Source organism: Capricornis sumatraensis, chromosome 3 (assembly GCF_032405125.1).
Source record: "Capricornis sumatraensis isolate serow.1 chromosome 3, serow.2, whole genome shotgun sequence".
Taxonomy (NCBI): Eukaryota; Metazoa; Chordata; class Mammalia; order Artiodactyla; family Bovidae; genus Capricornis; species Capricornis sumatraensis.
Window position 1 is genome coordinate 144,219,369 of NC_091071.1, and position 20,323 is coordinate 144,239,691.

Sequence of the window (20,323 nt, forward strand, 5' to 3'; positions counted from 1 at the left end):
AGAACTGACTCATTTGAAAAGTCTCTGATGTTGGGAAGGATTGAAGGCAGGAGGAGAAGGGGACAACAGAGGATAAGATGGTTGGATGGCATCACAGACTCAATGGACACGGGTTTGGGTAAACTCTGGGCATTGGTGATGGGCAAGGAGGCCTGGCGTGCTGCAGTTAATGGGGTCGCAAAGAGTTGGACATGACTAAGTGACTGAACTGAACTGAACTGATACAATTTTAATAAGATTTCCAAGATTTTAATTAAAATTGTTTTCCATTTGGCATTCCATAGATTAGGGAGTAAAACTCAGTATAGACTGTCTTAATATATTTCATTTTGACTATCAATTAACTACATACATATATACATTTTTTTCTTTTTACTTCTCAAGCACTAGTGAGATAAAAATTACAATTTTTCACTAAAGTTACATTAAGTTTACAAAATGCCTTCAAGTTTTTTTTAACATTGTTTTTAATGCGATTTTGGCATTGAAATTCTTTGTCCCAACTCTTCACATTCTCCTTAAATGATATTTTACTACTGATATGGCCTATTATATTGCAATTAAGCCCTTTACTGAGATATTTATATTTTGAAAGTAAGATTATATGATTTACTGCTGAATTTAAGGAAATATTTCTAAAGACTTAGAAAATAAATTACTATGAAATTAATAATCTAATGTCAGTAGGGATATTACTAATAGATCAATTCAAAATCACTAGCACTTTTGTAGTGTTATAATAATCACATATATAAAATATTAAAATAGATATGAAGCACAAAAAAATAGAATTAAAATATAGAATTCCAAGCCAGAACATACAAGATGCAAAGGGGCACCTTAAAACTTATAGGTAATATTTTATTATAAGTGCTGCTTTACCAAAACAAAACAAAATAAAAATATTTTCAATGCCTACTTCTGTGAATTAATTTCAGAGATATCAATGAGAACCAAGTTTATGACTTGTGAAATAAAGAACACTGGGTTTTGATCAAGAATGCCTGCTCTAGGTTGATTTCTCAGTGTCTGGGGACTTTAGAAGATAGTTCAATTATTCGTTCATTCGACAGCAAGCAATCATTAGTTTCTGTCATTTAGAAAACATGGTGCTAGCCCCTGACATAAATTTAAGATGTGAACTATTTTTTAAAGAGTTTACAGCTTTGTGTGGGAACATAATTCTAAATATCACATCATAGTGTGATTAGTGCTATCATCACAGTTGCATATTTAAGAGCATCAGGTAGAAGCAAATAAGTTCTGCTGGAAAAATTATGGAAAGGCAGACTACCAAGGAGCACAGAATTGGGATAGAGAAGAAAAGCACAATATAGGAGGTAGAAGGTGTCAGTTCAGAACGTTTTTAAGCTATCAAAAAATATTTCAGTTAACTCCTATTCACTGGGCCCATCATTTCTGGTAGCTAATCAAATAATTTGATCAGTGCCAATAGATTAATCAATTTGACAATGCTCCTTTACCAAGGGCTTTTTCCAAAAGCAATACCTTGACAAAAAGGAAAAACTTCAGCAATAGGTCATTCAGAGTCTACTGTGTGCAATTTTTAGAGCAGAGTGCCATACCTATTCTCAGGTACTAAGTCTGTATCAAATGGCATTTCAAGCTTAAGTATAGGAGAGCACTTCGAATCTTATTTCAACAATGGATAAAGGAAATGTAAATTAAGCAAAAAGATTTCTAATGTGTTTTCATTCATAAGCAAAGGTTATACTTTTCTGTTACAGATAACTTTTAAAATTTATCTAGATAAATTATATTACGGTTACTAGAAATTTAAGTAACAGCTATGGCTATTACTTATGCATCTTACAGGCAGCACTAACTTAGTAAACACAGATTCATAAGGCTGTATGTGTTCACTCTAATACAAATATATGGACAGAAAGAAAGGGAGAGAAGGAGAGAAGAAATGTCCAAAGGGTACTAACAAGGTACAAATCAGGTACTAATGAGGGTACTAAGTAAGGAAGGTACTAAAAGATGCAGAGAGTACAAGAAGCAGGCCTGTGAATAAAAATCGCCAGTTGAAATAAGCACGCATTTTAATGTTGTGTTTTGTGAAGTTAGACATACATTTTAATAATTGCTTTTAATGATTATTCATGAATGAATTATTAATTAACTCTCTAGACTAAAAATATCATTCCATGCTTGCTAAATAACATTTCCTCAAATGAAAGAAAAATTATATATGAAAAGGATAAAACTTCTCTCATCATTAGTGCTTCTGTAAAGTCTTTGTATTTGATCTTGCTATAACTAATGCATGTTTGGTTAGGACACTTCCACATCACAAATTACAGCATTCAAGGTCACAGATGGATATAATGTACACACAGAAAATGAATTATTTTGCAGTGAGACTAATAATAGAATAATATGTGTACCAATGTATGGCTCTGCATAGGTCTATGCAAATATCGTTTTTTTTTTTTTTTTTTTTGCTGTTCTTGTTGTCTTTTATTCAAGGGATTTTCTCTTCAATCTTTCTTGGTAACAATAATTGTTCTAAAAATTGGGGTCTGTGTTAAAATACTCTGAGACAGAAGTATAAAAATTCTCAACTGCTAGTAGAAAAAATATATTCTCAAACAAACATAAAAGTTATTTTCCTCAATTCTTAGTGACAAATAAATTCAGATTCATGCTAAGTCATGTATGTTAAATAGCAGGTCAATATAAAAGGTTAATTCTATATGGTAACTCTGCCCCCCAACACATACACACAAATTACCCCAAATAAGTTGGAAATAATTCATTTATTTTCTACAGTTTCCCTATTTTTTAATTCTTAAACAGTATTAAAGGTTACTTTATATTCCCTGTGCTTCACAATACATCCTGAACCTGTCTTACATCCAATAGTTTGTACTCCCACCTTCCTACCTCTATAATGCCACTTTCCCGCCACTAGTAACTCCCAGTTTCTTTTTTGTATCTGTAAGTCTGATTCTTTTCTGTAATATTCACCAGTTTGTTATATATTTTAGATTTCACATATAAGTGATATCATAGGGTATTTGTCTTTTTCTGACTTATCTAACTTAGCATAATGCCCTCCAAGTCCATCTATGCTGATGCAAATGGTAAAATTTTGTTCTTTTTCCTGGTTGAATAGTACTACACTGCATATTCATTACAATATCTTCTTTATCAAATGTCTTTGCTGGACATTTAGGTTGCTCCCCTTTCTTGGCAATTGTAAGTAATGCTGCTATGAACATTGGAGTGCATGTATTTTTTTTGAGTGAGTGCTTTTGGCTTTTTTCTTTTTATGATATACTCCCTGGAGTGGGATTATGTAATTGCTGGGTCATATGACACTTCTATTTTTAGTTTTTTTTTGAGAAACCTCCATACTGTTTTCCACAGTGACTGTGCTGATTTACATTCTCACCAACAGTGAATAAGGGTTTTCCTCAAGAACATTGGTCATTAGTGTTCTTTTTCTTAAATTTTGGCTGTGCTAAGTCTTTGTTGAGGCAGGCAGACTTGTTGTTGAGCATGGGCTCTAGAGTGTGTGGGTTCAGTAGTTGTCACACACAGACTTAGTTGCTCTGCAGCATGTGAGATCTTAGTTCCCTGACCAGGGAATGAATCACATCCCCTGCACTGGAAGCTGGACTCTTAACTACTTGACCGACAAGGAAGCCCCATTTTTGTGTTCTTTTTGATGGCAGTCATTCTGACAGGTGTGAGATGATATTTCATTGTGGTTTTGATATGCATTTCCTTGATGATTAGTGACGTTGAACATCTTTTCATGTGCTTTTTGGCCATCTGCATCTCCTCACTAGTAAAATGTCTATTCAGTTCTACCCAATTTGAATGCTTACGTAATGGCTTAAAACTATGCCCTCCCTCATAGCTCAGTTGGTAAATAATCTGCCTGCAATGCAGGAGACCCTGATTTGACTCCTGGGTTGGAAAGATCCACTGGAGAAGGGATAGGCTACCCATTCCAATATTCTTGGGCTTTCCTTGTGGCTCAGCTGGTAAAGAATCCACCTGCAATGTGGGAGACCTGGGTTTGATCCCTGAGTTGGGAAGATCCCCTGGAGAAGGGAAAGGCTACCCACTCCAGTACTCTGGCCTGGAGAATTATAGTCCATGGCTTTGCAAAGAGTTGGACATGACCGCACTGAAGAATTGATGCTTTTGAACTATGGTGTTGGAGAAGACTCTTGAGAGTCCCTTGGACTGCAAGGAGATCCAACCAGTCCATTCTGAAGGAGATCAGCCCTGGGATTTCTTTGGAAGGAATGATGCTAAAGCTGAAACTCCAGTACTTTGGCCACCTCATGCGAAGAGTTGACTCATTGGAAAAGATTCTGATGCTGGGAGGGATTGGGGGCAGGAGAAAGGGACGACTGAGGATGAGATGGCTGAATGGCATCATGGACTCAATGGACGTGAGTCTGAGTGAACTCTGGGAGTTGGTGATGGACAGGGAGGCCTGGCGTGCTGCGATTCATGGGGTCGCAGAGTCGGACACGACTGAGCGACTGAACTGAACTGAAACAAATTTCACTGTGCCCTCAAATAAGTTTTAAATGATTTGGTGAAACTGATATTTTTTTTCCCACAAACTAGGTGAAATTTAGCATTTGACTGTATCACCACTCTCAACACATATATCTGTATAATTCCGTCAGAGACCAGTGATCCTTCCCATACTAGAATGATGCATTAGGGTAGGCAGAATTCTTCCCTTTTTATGAGTGAATATTTGACTCCTTACTACTCAGTAATTTTATGCCCTACCGTATAGTATCACAGAGAATCATCTTAAGAAGGTTAGCCATTCTCCTTCTGTAGGTGAGGTATTTATTTTTCATGTGAAGTCAAAGAAGTTCAGCTGTTTCCTGTCAGAGGATTATGTCACATATTACATTATATGAAAATATAAACAACTCTTTTATTGCAAAAAATTAATTTTAACCCCCAAGTGAAGCTGCTCAGTTGTGTCCAAATCTTTGCGACCCCATGGACTGTGACCTACCATGCTTCTCCGTTCATGAGATTTCCCAGGCAAGAGTATTGGAGTGGGTTGCCATTTCCTTCCCCAGAGGATCTTCCTGACCCAGGGATCGAACCCGGGTCTCCTGCATTGTAGGCAGATGCTTTACCATCTGAGCCACCCAGGAAGTCCCTTTTCACCCCCAAACAAGTCAAATTACCAAATGTTATTCTGCAGAAAGGTTTGCCAAAGATCACATATTATGTACACTATATTTCTAGTGAAATGCCCACTCTTCAAGTTACAGCATACATTATTATGCTTAAAATGCAAACACAAATAAAAAAATAAATAAAATACTTTTAAGGTAAGGAGCATGCAGGTCACGTTTTTTTTCCACAGCAGACATATCTGCATTTCTTCAGTTGTTGGTTATTAATATTTCATTAATTTTCAAGCTACCGCAAATCCCCCTTGAGATATCATTAATAAAATACTGTCCGTATCAGCAAGATTATAGTCAAAGTAGCCAAATTACAGAACCCATTTAATTACCTAGAAATTTTAAGAGTGCTGAGTATTTGCTTTGATTTAAAGAACTGAACAATCTGATGCTTTGATGATTAGAAAGGGTCTTTAGCTTTATCTGTTTTCTTGGTAATTTTAATTATTTCTCATACATTTCCCACTTAGATATTTTCCTTTGTTTGCCCTTTTAGAATGATAATGAGAAATTTTGAGGAAAAATGAATTAGTACTTCAGTTCAGTTCAGTTCAGTCACTCAGCTGTGTCCGACTCTTTGTGACCCCATGAACTGCAGCATTCCAGGCCTCCCTGTCCATCACCAGCTCCTGGAGTTTATTAAAACTCATGTTCATTGAGTCAGTGATGCCATCCAACCATCTCATCCTCTGTCAGCCCTTTCTCTTCCTGCCTTCAATCTTTCCCAGCATCAGGGTCTTTTCAAATGAGTCAGCTCTTCACATCAGGTGGCCAAAGTATTGGAGTTTCAGCTTCAACATCAGTCCTTCCAATGAATATTCAGCTCTGATTTCATTTAGGATGGACTGGTTGGATCTTCTTGCAGTCCCAGAGACTCTCAAGAGTCTTCTCCAAAACCACAGTTCAAAAGCATCAATTCTTCGATGCTCAGCTTTCTTTATAGTCCAACTCTCACATCCATACATACAAAATTAGTACTTAAGTACGTCTAAAATAAATTTGTTGTTGTTGGTCGCTAAGTCATGTCTGACTCTTTTGCGGCCCCATGGAGGCTCCTCTGTTCCTGGGATTCTCCAGGCCAGAATACTGGAGTGGGCTGCTGTTTCTTTCGCCAGGGGATCCTCTGGACTCATGGATAAAATCCCCATCTCTTGAGTCTCCTGCATTGCAGGTGGATTCTTTACCACTGAGCCACAAATGGACAAAGACATAAGCACTTTACATTCACAATATCAATCTTTTCTCCTCAGTTTCCTGAACTATATAAGATTTTTGACCAAGGAATATAGTCAACAAATTTGTAGCATTAAATTCTGGCCCAAATACTCAATTTTTCAGACTCCCCAATCTCCTACCTACTCTAAGAATACAAGTTTTCCTGATTTTGAGTAATTTTTTGCATACATGAGTACACAATTTGGATTTAGGTATTAAAGCAATTCTTAATTTTACTCTAATCCTATCTCATATATGGTCATGCATTTGATCAGATCACATTTATTTAAAGAATGATGGGGTAGAGGACATTTAACAATGGACTGGTTCCAAATTGGGAAAAGAGTGTGTTAAGGATGTATATTGTCATTTTAGATTACATCATCCAAAATGCCAGGCTGGAGGAAGCACAAGCTGCACTCGAGACTACTAGGAGAAATATCAATAACCTCAGATATGCAGATGACACCACTGTTATGGCAGAAAGCGAAGAAGAACTAAAGAGGTTCTTGATGAAAGTGAAAGAAGAGAGTGGAAAAAAAGAAAAAGAGGAGGGTGAAAAAGTTGGTTTAAAACTCAACATTTAAAAAACTAACATCATGGCATCCAGTCCCATTCAGTTCAGTTCAGTCGCTCAGTCATGTCCGACTCTTTGCAACCCCATGAATCGCAGCATGCCAGGCCTCCCTGTCCATCACCATCTCCAGGAGTTCACTCAGACTCACGTCCATTGAGTCCATGATGCCATCCAGCCATCTCATCCTCAGTCGTCCCCTCCTCCTCCTGCCCCCAATCCCTCCCAGCATCAGAGTCTTTTCCAATGAGTCAACTCTTCGCATGAGGTGCCCAAAGTACTGGAGCTTCAGCTTTAGCATCATTCCTTCCGAAGAAATCCCAGGGTTGATCTCCTTCAGAATGGACTGGTTGGATCTCCCTGCAGTCCAAGGGACTCTCAAGAGTCTTCTCCAACACCACAGTTCAAAAGCCCATTACTGCATGGCAAATAGATGGGGAAACAATGGAAACAGGGACAGACTTTATTTTCTTGGGTTCCAAAATCACTGCAGATGGTGACTGCAACCATGAATTTAATACACACTTTCTCCTTAGAAGAAAAGTTATAACCAACCTAGAAAGCATATTAAAAAGCAGAGATACTACTTTGCCGACAAAGGTCTGTCTAAGCTACAGTTTTTCCAGTAGTCATGTGTGGGTATGAGAGTTGGACTATAAAGAAAATTGAGCAACGAAGAAGTATTCATGTTTTTGAATTATGGTGTTGGAGAAAACTCTTCAGAATCCCTTGGACTGCAAAGAGATCAAGACAGTCAATCCTAAAGGAAATCAGTCCTGGATGTTCATTGCAAGGACTGCATTCTGCAGTTCATGAGGTTGCAAATAGTCGGACATGACTGAGCAACGGAACTGAACTGAGGTAAAAGAGAAAAACGAAGCATACTTTCACCATTTTTTTTTTCATATGTACATGTATGTTGGAGACCTGTTCACTTCAAAATCTATGATTACATAAAATATGTAAAGTTTATTCTTTTCAGTTAACAGCTATTTTCCCTCATCAATATGTTACTTTTTTGGGTAAATTTCTGAGTCAGTGTGCTCAGAGAAAGAAACCCATCACAAAAGTGTGCATATTGTGAATAGTGTTTATATAAAGCTTAAGAACAGGCAATATATATCTATATTAACATAAACTACATAGTAGATTCTATGGAAGTAGTTATTGAATGGGAAGAGACATGAGTGGACCTTCTGTAAGTGATGGAAATACTTCGCATATACACATTTATACATTTATAAACAGCATTAATCTTTAGATAGGTTTTCCTGGTGGGTCAGACAGTAAAAAATCTGCTTGAAATGCAGGAGACTCGGATTTTATCTCTGGGCTGAAGAAATCCCCTGAAGAAGGGAATGGCTACCCACTCCAGTCTTCTTGCCTAGACAATTAACAGGACAGAGTCTGGTGGGCTACCATCCAGGGGTCGCAGAGTGGCATGTGAGTGAAGGACTACACTCCCACTTTCACTTTTCTAGCTTTAGAGGTAACACCAATGCACTTGCCTGTGCATAAATTAACTCAGTTTTTAAAATGTTTTTCTATGGTGCCAAGAGCAAATATTGAAGTTTAAGAAAAAAATATATTTTGATAGGCATGTGTATCCATTTCCCTCTTTCTGCTTTTACTGTTCCAGTTCAAGTTTCATTTATTCTAAATCTTAACTACTGAAAAGCCTACTGAGACCAAAATTCAGAATTTATTCTTTCTTCATTAATTACGGAATCCCCATTTTTCACATTTAACTCCCTTTAGCTAAATGTGGTCATGACAAATAACTCTGGACGATAGGATATAGGTGGATGTAGGTGTACAACTTTTAGGAAGAGTACATATAAAGAAGGGTATATGCTCTTTTTATTCTTTGTTCTTGTGCCTCTCTCCTGTTGGCTAGAACCATGACACAATAGCTGGAACTCAAGCAGCCATATTGGACTATGGCAAATTCATATATTCATATATTCATATGCTCAGGATGAAATAGGAACAAGATAGAATTGTGGGATCATAAAGTTCAGAAAGCCATCTCAGCTCTAAAATAATTACCTCCAGATTTCTTTTACTTGAAGGAGAAATATATATTTATTGTAGTTAAACCACAGTTAATTTATGGACTTTTTTTGATGACTAGTAAAAGCCTAATGTAAATTGATAAACTTGCTGTATAAGCTTTTTTCCTATCAAATCTTTCTCATTATAATCCATCATTCAAACATATCGTTGACATTTTCCTAAGAACATTTCTGATCATGATCCCTCTTCCACTGAAATTTCTTGTTCTCATTCAGAAATATTGCTATGGTCCCAGGCATAATAATATTGGTATTATTAAATAATGAGTTATAAAAGAGAATGCAAAATCTGATTTTGTATTTTGTATGTAAAATACCAATTTGTGTAGGAAATGAAGACCTGAAGATACCCACGAAAATGTAAATTTTCATTATTTGGGGCTTATGATATTTATTTTGTGTTATAATTTTCTTAATTTACTAAATTTATGAAGAGCATAGGCTTTACTGTAGTAACTAAAACAAATGACTTTTTCAAAAGCAAAATTAAAATCATCCATCGTTTCAACATATTCAAAGCTTTTAGAATTTAAAGACCATTTCTATTAGTGACAGTAACAAAAAATAATCACCACTCTCATTTTAAGCATTTCCCATTGTTCTGAATGCTTTAAATAATAAATTAAGGGGACATATATATTTATATAAATAATAATAAAAACTAACATTATTTGAGTACTTAATTATGACAGACACCCTCTTAAATACTTTTACTTCTGTTGATTTATGTGTGCACACTAATCCTCTAGGAGAAAGAAACTATTACTGAGAGGTACAGACTTAAGGCACAGAGATATTAAGTCATAGTGGGGCTAATATGTTAATTCAAGCTTTCTGGCTCAAAATTCTGCACTCTTATCTCCATTTTTAAGCATCTGTAGCCAGATGCAAAATGACTCACAAAAATTACTACTTAATATCAGAAATTTCTGTGTGAATAAAAAACAGCAAAATGAAGCTATATTCAAAGCAAGCAAAATATTTGCAAATTATGATACAATTTATTAGGGGATTAATAATCTTAAGGTGTTTTAAAATGAATAAAAAGTACTTTACAGAACAATAAATATCAAAAAGACAAAGACATAAAAAAAGAAGTTTTCAGTGAAAGCAATCTCCAAGAAGGCAATGGCACTCCATTCCAGTACTCTTGCCTGGAAAATCCCATGGATGGAGCAGCCTGGTGGGCTGCAGTCCATGGGGTCGCTAAGAGTCGCACACGACTGAGCAACTTCACTTTCACTTTTCACTTTCATGCATTAGAGAAGGAAATGGCAACCTACTCCAGTGTTCTTACGTGAAAATCCCAGGGATGCAGGAGCCTGGTGGGCTGCTGTCTACGGGGTTGCACAGAGTTGGACATGACTGAAGCGACTTAGCAGGAATTTGTGATGATTATTTACAAATTTAAGATATGCTATTTTTTATGTTCTATGTTACTAAGTGCTCAAATGGCTGTTATTGCAATTCTGGCCAGGGTGTGGCAACAAATGCATTGTGTTGGGCACATTTACAAAACTTTTTGAAATGTAATAGACAATATATGCATGTATGCATGCATGCTAAGTTGCTGCAGTTGTGTCTGACTCTGTGTGACCCCATAGACTGCAGCCCACCAGGCTCCTCCGTCCCTGGGATGTTCATCGTAGCACTGTTTATAATAGCCAGGACATGGAAACAACCTAGATGTCCATCAGCAGATGAATGGATAAGAAAGCTATGGTACATATACACAATGGAGTATTACTCAGCCATTAAAAAGAATACATTTGAATCAGTTCTAATGAGGTGGATGAAACTGGAGCCTATGATACAGAGTGAAGTAAGCCAGAAAGAAAAACACCAATACAGTATACTAACGCATATATATGGAATTTTAGAAAGATGGTGACGATAACCCTGTATGTGAGACAGCAAAAGAGACACAGATGTATGGAACAGTCTTTTGGACTCTGTGGGAGAGGGAGAGGGTGGGATAATTTGGGAGAATGGCATTGAAACATATATAATATCATATAAGAAATGAATTGCCAGTCCAGGTTAGATGCAGGATACAGGATGCTTGGGGCTGGTGCACTGGGATGACCCAGGAGGGATGGTACGGAGAGGGACGTGGGAGGGGGGTTCAGGATGGGGAACACGTGTACACCCATGGTGGATTCATGTTGATGTATGGCAAAACCAATACAATATTGTAAAGTAATTAGTCTCCAATTATAATACATAAATTTATATTAAAAAATAATTTAAAAAAGAATACTGGAGACAATATATACCCAAGTTTAAAGTGTGCGTAACTCCTTTATGCTGACTTCCCTTTTAAGAATTTAGCCTAATTAAAAAATGTAATTTACAACTGGACTTTGGGGTAGTCATATTTGTAGTAGTGAAAAATTGGAAACTAGTCAGATACACCTCTATTAGGGATTGGTTCATCAAATTACAGTACATTTATACAATGGAATGTCATGCAGTTACAAAAAGGAGAACATTACAGACATAAATATTAATATGTGAAATTTTCACAGCATACTAATTAACAGAAAAAAATTGTTACACAGTACTGTGTAGATTGAATGATTCTATTTGTGTAAATATACATGTTTATGTGTTTATTTTTTAAGGTCAGGAGGACTTTGTAGAAAAGTATTATCATTGACTGGCTCAGAGTGTGATAAGATGAAAGGAATGGGGATGAGGGTAAGAAGAAAGATTTTAGAGGAAATTTACATTTCTACTTATGGATCACTATATTATTTTCTTTCACATAAGCATAATCACTTACATACATTATAGAAACACAGTAAAAATAGTTTCATCTTCAGAAAACAACTAAAAATACTTGTAGTCCACAATACTTTTTCTATCTTCTTCCTGCCATTCATTACACTCAGTAACTAAATCTGATTCTTACAGAGGTCCACCAGAACTCTCAAATTCCAAGATTAAGACCTCATTCATACCAAAGAAAGGAGAATCAAAAATTCCTTAGTGGTAGGTAATTCTCAAAATGCTACTTACATCATGGAACATTCTTACTTTTTCTCTTCTGAGTTCCATTCAAAAGAAAAAAAGATATATTCGATAACTTACCACAATATAATATGCATATAATCTGTGTATATGTCTGTCTTCTCTAAGAACCTCTGGGTTTCACACTGGCAGTGTTTTTCTATACCCCTTTATCCTTTGACTATATCTAGTCCTCAAGTATGTATATGAAGTGAAGTGAAGTGAAGTCGCTCAGTCGTGTCTGACTCTTTGCTACCCCGTGGACTGTAGCCCACCAGGCTCCTCCGTCCATGGGATTCTCCAGGCAAGAATACTGGAGTGGGTTGCCATTTCCTTCTCCAGGGGATCTTCCCGACCCAGGGATCGAACCCAGGTCTCCTGCATTGCAGGCAGACGCTTTAACCTCTGAGCCACCAGGGAAGCCCATATAGTGAACCTTAAAATGTCCACTGAGTTGCTTACTTAACTACAGAGATAGCTGGATTGATAACCCAAGTGAAGTGCTAATAAATGTGATTGTTTTGTCAATTACTGTAACAAGTGATTTATCTACAGTGGTTTATTCTCATTTCTTTGAGAAAATGGATATTAAAAGTATTCACATAAAACAGTAGTGCTCTTAATATTTAAACAATTGTAAGATAAATGATGCCATAGAGAAATGGATTCAGTGTTAATGTAGAAGTGTAATTATCTTTATTAAAAGTGTATGAATACTAAAATTCTTGTCAAGTTAACAAGGTTGAGAATCTGAAGTTCTTAAAACTATTCAGATGCAGCCACCTGACTCCAGGTCAGGGCTTAAAACTGCTATACCCAGGTACCAATTCCAATAGTTGAAGAGGCTGAGAGAAAATGCTGAATCAATTGAATTCATATGTGATTTATGTTCATTTCATTAAATCACATTTATTACCCACAATCTTATTAATATCTCTGTGTTGAGTTCTAATACCTGATGATTACTCCCTTCCCAATCCTTGCCCTCACCCCACCCCAAAGCCCACTATTCTTTAAAAAGTTGAAAGTTTGAGATATAATTTTCTTATGCCTTCTACATATTATAGAAACTCTCAATATGCTATCACTTAAGAGAAATTCAACCTATTTACATAATTCTACTGATGAGGGACTCTCTGGTAAAGTGTAATTCAAATTTTATATAACATTAAATAGAAGAAGTTAGTTGAAAATTAGATCTAGAATATACTTCCTTAAAATCTCTGCCTGAGTGAGTGAAGTCGCTCAGTTGTGTCCGACTCTTTGTGACACCTTGGACTGTAGCCTACCAGGCTCCTCTGTCCATGGGACTTTCCAGGCAATTGTACTGGAGTGGATTGCCATTTCCTTCTCCAGTGGATCTTCCTGACCCCGGGATCGAACCCGGGTCTCCCGCATTGGAGACAGAGGCTTTACCGTCTGAGCCACCAGGGAAGTCAAAATCTCTGCCTATTGACCCTAAATTCTGCTTTCTGGAACAGCAAAAAATAAACATAATTGTTTTTCAGTTTTGGAGCCTAGTTTATTCCAAGTTTCCCAGTTCCTTTTCACTCTATTATTTATTATTAAGCACTTACATCCAATAGCAGCATCCTTTGGATAACTGACCCCTGTAACCTTCCCATTCATCCCTTCTGCTCTCACATTCTTCCTGTTTTAGCTTATTCCCAAAACCCAAGGCCAGCCTTAAATGCCTTAATTTATCAATTCTCTTCCTTTTCTATTTTTAATATTGTAATATCTATTCATACTCTGACATGTCCAGTTGTTTGTTCAACAGTTAGCATTCTTGTCTAATCTTTCCTGAAACTCTGACTTTGAAAGTGTGCCCTGAGAGTCTATTGCTTACTTTTACTCAGTCATCATACTTTGAATTTCCTCCTTTTCCTTATTTTGTCCAACCTAAGTTTCTGAACTCTTAAATCAAGATTGTAAACCTTCTCCAAAACAGCCATCTTGCCTGAGAGGAAACTCCAGCTATTTATAATGTCTGTCTAACCAAAATTTTCTAAATGTGTCCATCTTCAACATGCAGAATATTTTTAGGACTTCATTAGGATTCTGCTTATGACACCTGCTTTTCCAGAACATGGAGTTTTACCATGCCGTATATATATTTTATTAACATAACAGCCTCCATAATTGATCTGTCCAAGTTTATGAACACAGTCTTGCAACCAGTAAGTAATATCGACACGTTATAGTGAAGACTATACTTTTCCAATTATATTAGCTGAAAAAAAAATAAGCAAAACACTATATCTTACTTCTTTCTCTTCTATGGAGAACAGATTCTGAGAAAAAAATAAACAATATTATAATAAAGTTACAATAACAATAATAGTTCTCCTCTATTTCCCTTTTCCTAAAGAATAAAAAGTACATTTAATTTCTAAAAACAAAATGAATAAAGTGAATGGATTAAACTCTACTTAATCAATATCAGTTTAGGCAATGGGTTGAATATATGTTTTCATATATTCTATTCTTAGTTAATCTTTTAAAAAAGTGATTATTGCCTGTATAACTTCTTTATTTAAAATATATTTAAAAGTAAAACTCCTTCAAAGGTAATGAGGCCTTAAACACTTCTTCAGTTTCAATCTGGATTGTAATCTTGGAGGTATATCTGACCACATATTATAATTTGTTATAACAAATAAAAGAAAAATGAAACTCATGTATTATACCAGAGAGAGGCCAAAAGGTTAACATTTCCTCTCCCAGGCCTGAAAGAAAGTCAATAGAAAAATGTTTGAAGCTTTCACCAGAGAAGCTGGATCTTTAGTGATAGTGAAGAAAATCTATTCTGAAATTGTACCTATTAAAGAAAACAGATAGAACAAAGAGTGATGTAAGATCTGTAGAGAAAATAAAGAAGCAAACGCTATGATTTTTCTTTTTTGAGGCTTCAGTAAGCCTTACACAGGAAGCAACATTAGTTCAACAATGGTTCTTGATGCAAAAAGTCTTTAAGATTCATGTTGGTATTTTAATTAATCATAAAGAACAAACTATTGCCACTTAAAATAGTTTAACAATGAGGAGAAATAAATACTATTACTATTACTATTATACTATTATATATAAAATTTTATATAAAAAACACATAAAACCAGACATATGCAAAACAATCATACTGGACTACTCTCTCACATTATGCGTAAAAATAAAGTCAAAATGAATTAAACACGTAAACATAAGTTTTGAACCCATAAAAGTTCTAGAAGAAAACATAGATGTAAGCTCTTTGATGTCAGTCTTAGTAATAATTTTGGGGATAGGTCTCCTCAGGCAAGGAAAATAAAAGCAAGTGTTAACAAATGGGACTATAGGAAACTAAAAAGATTTTGCACAGAGAAGGAAACTATGAGCAAAACTAAAAGGTTGCCTACAGAAAGGGAGAAGATATTTCCAAATAATATATCTAAACAGGACTTAATATTTAAAATATGCAAAGAACTCACACAACTCAACAAAAAATAATCTTGACTTTAAAAAAAAAAAGGTGGGGGGGGGGGCAGAGGATCTGAATAGACCTTTTCCCAAAGAAGATACACAGATGCCCAATGTACCTATGAAAAGGTGCTCAACATCACTAATCATCAGGGTAAGTACAAAACAAAATCACAATGACATATCATTGTACATCTGTAAGGATGATAATTATCAAAAAGACAACAAATAATAAATGCTGGCAAGGATGTGGAGAAAAAGAAACTTATCCACTCTTGATGGGAATATAAATTGATACAGCCACTGTGGAAAACAGTACGGAGATTCCTCAGAAACGAAAAATAGAACTATCATATGATCCATCAAAACCACTCCTGGGTATTTATTTGAAGAAAACAAAAAGTAATTAGGAAAGATATATGAACCCTTATGTTTGTTGTAGCATTATTTACAATGGCCAAGATACAGAAACAATGTAAGTGTTCATCAACAGATGATAAAGAACATGTGATATATATGGAAAGTGGCATTACTGGTCAAGAAGACACCTGCAAATCCAGGAGACATAAGAGACACAAGTTCAATCCCTGGGTCAGGAAGATCCCCTGAAGGAGGACATGGACACACATTCAACTATTCTTGCCTGAGGAATCCCATGGACAGAAAAGCCTGGTGGGCTACAGTCCACAGGGTCACAGGTCCAAAGAGTCGGACATGACTGAAGCAACTTAGCACGCATCCTCGTTCACTAAATTTCAGCTCAATTCAGTCACTCAGTTGTGTCCAGCTCTTTGAGACCCCATGGACTGCAGCATGTCAGTCTTCCCTGTCCATCACCAACTCCCAAGGCTGGCTCAAACTCATGTCCATCTAGTCGATGATACCATCCAACCATCTCATCCTCTCTCATCCCCTTCTCCTCCTCCCTTCAATCTTGCCCAGCATCAGGGTCTTTTACAGTGAGTCAGTTCTTTGCATCAGGTGGCCAAATTATTGGAGTTTCAGCTTCAGCATCAGTCCTTCCAATGAATATTCAGGACTGATTTCCTTTGGCACTGACTGGTTTGATCTTCCTGCAGTCCAAGGGACTCTAAAGAGTCTTCTCCAACATCACAATTCAAAAGCATCAATTCTTCGGTGTTCAATTTTCTTTATAGTCCGACTCACATCCACACAACTACTGGAAAAACCACAGATTTGTCAAGATGGACCTTGGTTGACAAAGTAATGTCTCTGCTTTTTAATATGCTGCCTAGGTTGGTCATAGCTTGTCTTCTAAAGATAAAGCATGTTTTAACGTCATGGCTGCAATGATTTTGGTGCCCAAGAAAATAAAGTTGTCACTGTTTCCACTGTTTCCCCATCTATTTGCCATGAAGTGATGGGACCAGATGCCATGATCTTAGTTTTTTGAATGATGAGTTTTAAGCCAGCTTCTTACTCTTCTCTTTCACTTTCATCAAGAGGCTCTTCAGTTCCTCTTCACTTTCTGCCATAACGATGGTGTCATCTGCATATCTGAGGTTATTCATATTTCTCCCAGCAATCTTGATTCCAGCTTGTGCTTCATCCAGCCCTGCATTTCGCATGATGTACTCTGCATATAAGTTAAATAAACAGGGTGAGAATATACAGCCTTGACGTACTATTTTCCCGATTTGGAACCACTCTGTTGTTCCATGTCCAGTTCTAACTGTTGCTTCTTGAACTGCATACAGATTTCTCAGGAGGCAGGTCAAGTGGTCAGGTATTCCCATCTCTTGAAGAATTTTCCAGTTTGTTGTGATCTACACAGTCAAAGGCTTTGGCATAATCAATAAAGCAGAAGTAGATGTTCTTATGGAACTCTTGCTTTTTTCATGATCCAATGGGTGCTGGTAATTTGATCTCTGGTTCCTCTGCCTTTTCAAAATCCAGCCTGAACATCTGGAAGTTCACAGTTCACATACTGTTGAAGCCTGACTTGAAGAATTTTGAGCATTACTTCACTAGCATGTGAGATGAGTGCAATTGTGAAGTATTTTGAACATTCTTCAGCATTTACCTTCTTTAGGATTGAAAGAAAACTAACCTTTTCCAGTCCTGTGGCCACTGCTGATTTTTCTGGATTTGCTGGCATATTGAGTGCAGCACTTTCACAGCATCATCTTTAAGATTTTAATAGCTCAAATGGAATTCCATCTCCTCCACTAGCTTTGTTCATAGTGATGCTTCCTAAGGCCCACTTGACTTTTCAGTCTAGGATCTTGCTCTAAGTGAGTGATCACACCATCATGGTTTTCTGGGTCATGAAGATCTTGTTTGTATAAAATTTTTTTGTATTCCTGCCACCTCTTCTTAATATCACTAAACTTATTATGATATCATTTCATGACATGCATAAGTCAAATCATTATGAGACACACCTTAAACTTATACAGTGTCAATTATAATTTACTAATTGTTGTATGTCATATTTCAATAAAACTGGAAGAAAAATGAAGAAAGCTAAACTACAGAGAGCAAATGATGTGTCAGTGAAAATAAGCTAATGATGGGGAGAATTAAAGAATATATATAATTTTTCTGTAAATTGAATATTTTTTAATCATTTCAAATTAAATAAAACATAGAAGACAAACATTGCTCTAATTTTGCTGCAAAGGGCCACACATTCTTTTTAGATTATGTCTTACTTTTGGCATTCATTCTTTATGTTCCCTCAGTCTGAAACCTCTCCTTTGCAAGTATCTTTATGTTCTACCACTTGTTTTTTCAAGTCAATTCAAATATACCCTTTTAATTTTTCTTTCCTTTTTCTCCTTTGTAAAACCCCACCTAACCAGTTCCTATCCTTTTCTTACATTTTTGTTTGCTCCCATTAAAACACTCCACAAGAACAGGCTTTTTTTTTTTTTAACTTTTATTTATTGCTATAATCCCAACAACAATAATAATATGTACCACATGGAAGACACTCAATAGGCATTTGTTGAAACAAAAACTGACGAGGATGGAACCCTAGGAAATAGTCATATGTGAAGCCTAAAATTTCTAGCTAGAAATTCAAGAAGTTCAGAAGAAAAAAGAAACATGTACTTATTGATTTTAACACGAGATACAAAAGGCACCAGAATAAAAATAGATGTCATACCAATAGAAATAAAATGTTAGTAAGTATCTTACAAGTTTAATATGGCATGCATAAATAATTTTGTCATATTATGCAAACCAATAAAAGAAGGACTACAATATTATATTACAGAGTCTTAACCCATATTTTTATTTTAATCCCATATCATATACTCAGTAAGACTGTCCCATGACTTTTACGGGCTCAACACGCTGCCAGTGTCTTAAGCTTAAACCGACCTAATCTCTGTGCACAGAAGGCAGTTGAACTTGTCACTCATTTCTATCTGATATACTTGAAATGGAGATTCACTATGCGTATTCTACAAAATTACTCTAGATCTTTTTAACTTGTTGCACACTATTTCTATTACCATCTTTATGCATCTTTAATTATTATTAAAGATAATATATTATCTTTAATAATAATTAAATAAGTAATTAATTAAATAATTATCTTGAATTATTTGTTTTGAATCTTCAATTTAATTTTTGGACATGTTTTCTTGGTTTTAAAACGTAAATATTCCTTAAAATACTCTGACATACATACCCTGGCTTGCATCATTTTCTTCTGCTGTGTATTAAGGCCACTTCCCTAAGTCAAGCTCCTTGGAAATCTACTGCAATCAAGAGAGTGTACAGAATCCTAGTTTAGAATTAGTGAGCATTAGAGATGAAAGATAAAGACAGCAGGGGAGGGGAGGTAATCACATATACACACACAAAAGATAGTTGAGTGAAACAATGGGAAGAAAAGCAAGTAGTGTTTATTGAATAACTTATTTTAATCCTAGATAACTGCACCAAATGATGGTATTGTTCACGTGTTGGAAGCAAGGTTTTATTGAGTTAACCTACTCCATGCTGCTCAGCACTTAATTATCTCTCTCAAATGCCTTAATGATCATTTAATTCATCTATCAAAAAATTCAATAGAATCCTAATTACCTCAAAAAATAAAAAATAGGTATCATTCATAGTCCTCTTGGATATAATTTCAATTCCATCCTCAATTATTTTTCCTAATACTACTTTCTAAACAAACTGACCTTAAGAAAATCTCTTCAATGCCTTACACTTTTCTGCCCAAATGGTTCATAACCTGGTATTCAAAAACTTTATAATATACATCTGATGTTTTTCTGTTTATCATCTATTAGTTATTACACAAATTTGTTGATCCAGCAAAGCTGGTTTTCTCATGATATTAATATATTTTACTGTCTTTATTATTTACTGTCCATCTGCCTCTGCTAGAATATAATATTCAAGAGGAGACAGACTTGAATCTGTCTTCTTTACTAATATGTTATAAGCACTGAAACAATATTGGTGAATAATTTCCAAATATTTTATATTTTCATAATAGCCATGAGTCAATTGTTTCCTCTCCATTCTCAAAGTGTTGGCTTTAAATTAGGCTGTCATTAACATTTTCTTATACCACTATAATAGTTTTCTAACTAAATTTCATTCCTAATATTTTTCCAAGTTAATGAATCCTCTTCTTAAAAATGTGTTCTAAAACAAAAATTTGATCTGCTCATTCTTCTCCTAGAAATCAAATCATTTCTAAGAAATGTTGTTTTATGATCTTATACAAATCTATTTTTCCAATGTCTCCTCCTGTCACTCCACAACCAGAACACTTTTACCTTGGTTATGCTACT

General features: G+C 35.7%; 1 protein-coding gene and 1 non-coding gene across 2 annotated transcripts in view; both read right to left on the reverse strand.

The window, feature by feature from the left end:
- Positions 1-20,323, reverse strand: part of ERBB4 (erb-b2 receptor tyrosine kinase 4) — a 777,579-nt gene that overhangs the window by 488,277 nt on the left and 268,979 nt on the right. The window lies entirely within an intron of this gene.
- TRNAC-ACA (transfer RNA cysteine (anticodon ACA)) lies at positions 5,100-5,171 on the reverse strand. The gene has a single exon. It is a non-coding gene; the product is annotated as a tRNA-Cys (tRNA).